The sequence below is a fragment of the Orycteropus afer genome, unplaced genomic scaffold (assembly GCF_000298275.1).
Source record: "Orycteropus afer afer isolate SDZICR_OR568_19922 unplaced genomic scaffold, OryAfe1.0 scaffold00013, whole genome shotgun sequence".
Taxonomy (NCBI): Eukaryota; Metazoa; Chordata; class Mammalia; order Tubulidentata; family Orycteropodidae; genus Orycteropus; species Orycteropus afer.
In genome coordinates this window covers 5,697,900-5,700,587 of record NW_006921600.1, presented here as the reverse complement: position 1 = coordinate 5,700,587, position 2,688 = coordinate 5,697,900, and positions in this window count along the sequence as shown.

The following is a 2,688-nucleotide window of genomic DNA, read 5'->3' as shown; positions in this document are numbered from 1 at the left end:
GTTGTTATGTGCCCTCGAGTCGGCCCCGACTCATAGCGACCCCTCCTTGGGTTTCCGAGGCAGTATCACTACGGAAGTAGGATTGCCCAACCTTACTACCTTAATCAGAAAAATAGAACGTACTATAGATTTATCAAGGAGGAAAAGATTTAATGGAAAGAATTGGTTAAAAAGGTGTTTGAGGGGTTGAAAGAGCAAAACGAAGAAAGGGGTTACTTAGAGATGATGATGATGCTGTTTCTTCTGATCTAGAATCTGACCTGTTCCGGAGGAATTGATTGTGGTGTTGTAGCAATTAAAAATGCAAAACTGCAGATGAATAGGAATTCAGGAGTCTATATTCCAACTGAGAAGCCATGCTCCAGTGCCACTAGAACTGTTGCCAGAGCACCACTAGAAGCAAGGGGGCAGGGGAATATTTCCCTTGTTCTCACTTTCCAGTTGCCCATTAATATCTTCCACTGTCAGGACACAACAAGGAGTCTTAAAAGTACAGCTATTCAGTCTGTAGGATTCTACTCTATTCCCCACTTCTGCTCCTGGACAATATAATTAAAGCAGACACTAGACTCAATTGGCACGATAAAATCTTGTTCCACAACCTACTTTGGTGAGTAGTGACTTGGGTCTTAAAGTCTTTCAAGAGGCCATCTAAGATGCAGCTAATGGTCTCTTATCATCAGAAGCAAAGAAGAATGTGTGTGTGGGAGGGGACATTTGGAAGCAATTAGTCCTAGGACATGACGGACATTGAGATCAGAAGAACTAGATGGTGCCCACCTACCAATGCCAACCACTCAGGAAAGGATCAAAACTAGAGATCCTGGATAGAGTGAGAGAAAAAATGTGGAACAAAATCCAAAAACACAATAATGACCAGAATTACTAGTCAGACGGAGCTTGGTGGGACCCCCAATACTATGGCCCTGGGATACACTTCAGGCCTGGAATAAAACTCACTCCCAGAGGCTGGCTCTCAGCCCAATAGTAAACAAGACGTACACGCAAACCACTCAACCCAGGGTGATGCACCCACATACTCTATGGAGATGCATCCCTTGGAGCAATAGACTATGGGGCATCAGAGGGGCAACATTCACATGGAGGAAATGCAGGACACACAGAAGTGCATAACCTTAAGGGGCATGGGGTGGCTGTTACTGAGCAGGGAGGGAAAAAGACTGGGTTAGGTTTGGGGATGGTAATTGGGGAGTAAAATCAAATGTACAGGAAATGTTGAATGTAATACAAACTCTGCTCTATAAATAAATAAATAAAAAGGAGCTGTTCTACAAAAGACAAATAACAGACACAGCAGCCATTCTGTTCATGTATGTTAGCTCATTTCCTACCCTTTACCATATCCATAATGTACACGCTACAAAGATGCCTATCTTCAGCTTTCTGGTAGTCCTCCTGGCCTGTGGCAAGGCATGATCAAAATTAAGAGAAAAGGATAAAAGTGAAGAGCAAGGTAGCCAAGTTGTAAGAATGTAAAAGATTCTCTGGCATTTTTCAAATAATGACATTTTAATTTAAATGTATGCCTATAAATATCAAGGGTACTCTTTATCAACAGAATCAGTGCAATGCCTAGATAGGTACCCTTGATGATGAATAATTCTTGGCTATGCAACAAAGCATATTCTCCTATTAAGTGATGTTTTGTGACAGAGAGATGAAACAAAATGAGTGCTATAAAATATATATGCCTCTGCTTCAAAGTCTGTTAAGAATTTTAGTCAAGTGTCCCATATTCTAAGATTTAACTACCCACTATATCTGAGAGAATTCATGCCATGTTTTGTATGTGTGTGCTCAAAACTGAATAACACCTTGATCAATGGCATTATATAAATCCTTCCTTTCTCCAAGATATAAAAAATACGATTTATGTGCAGTGATTCACATAGTAAATAGTTTTATAGTTTAACTGGAAATCACAGGCTTCTGACTGAGAGTTGCCAGAATTTGCAATCAGCGACTCTACAGATGTTAAAAATATTTCTAGCATACTATATTAAAAGTATGTTCTAATCTAGTCAGATGAGAACAAATGGGCACAAAATCTTCATTCAGACCTCATGTGAAGTTCAACTTTTCAAAAATCCAGTAACATTTGATAAACAATACTTTTTTTTTAATTGAAAAAAAGAAATCCAGTGTTCAAAGTGAAAAGCACCTGGTTCAAAGGCACTTTTTGTTACTTCCTCCCATTCTATGTGGCAAACTTTTTATTAACTCTTACTTACCTCACAAATATTTATTAAATGGCTTCTGTATACCACACACTGTTCTAGATGCTTGGGCTACACCATTAAACAAAACCAGTAAGTCTCCATGACACTATCCTTGTAGAATTTATTTTCTAACAGAAGGAAACTGACAATAAATAATGCCTGTGATTGTGGTTGTTAGGTGCTGTCAGGTCGATTTTGACTTTTAGTGACCTTATGTGACACAGTACACGTGCTCCATAGAGTTCTCTAGGCTATAACCTTTATGGAAGCAGATTGCCAGATCTTTTCCCCACAGAGCCACAGGGTCAGCTCAAACTGTCATCCTTTCACTTAGCAGCCAAGCGCTGATCCAACAAGCTAAATGAAATTATATGCTATGTTAAAAGATTACAAGTAATGGAGGTTGGGGGTGGGGGGAAGTAATGCAAGGAGAGAAAAAAAAAAAAAA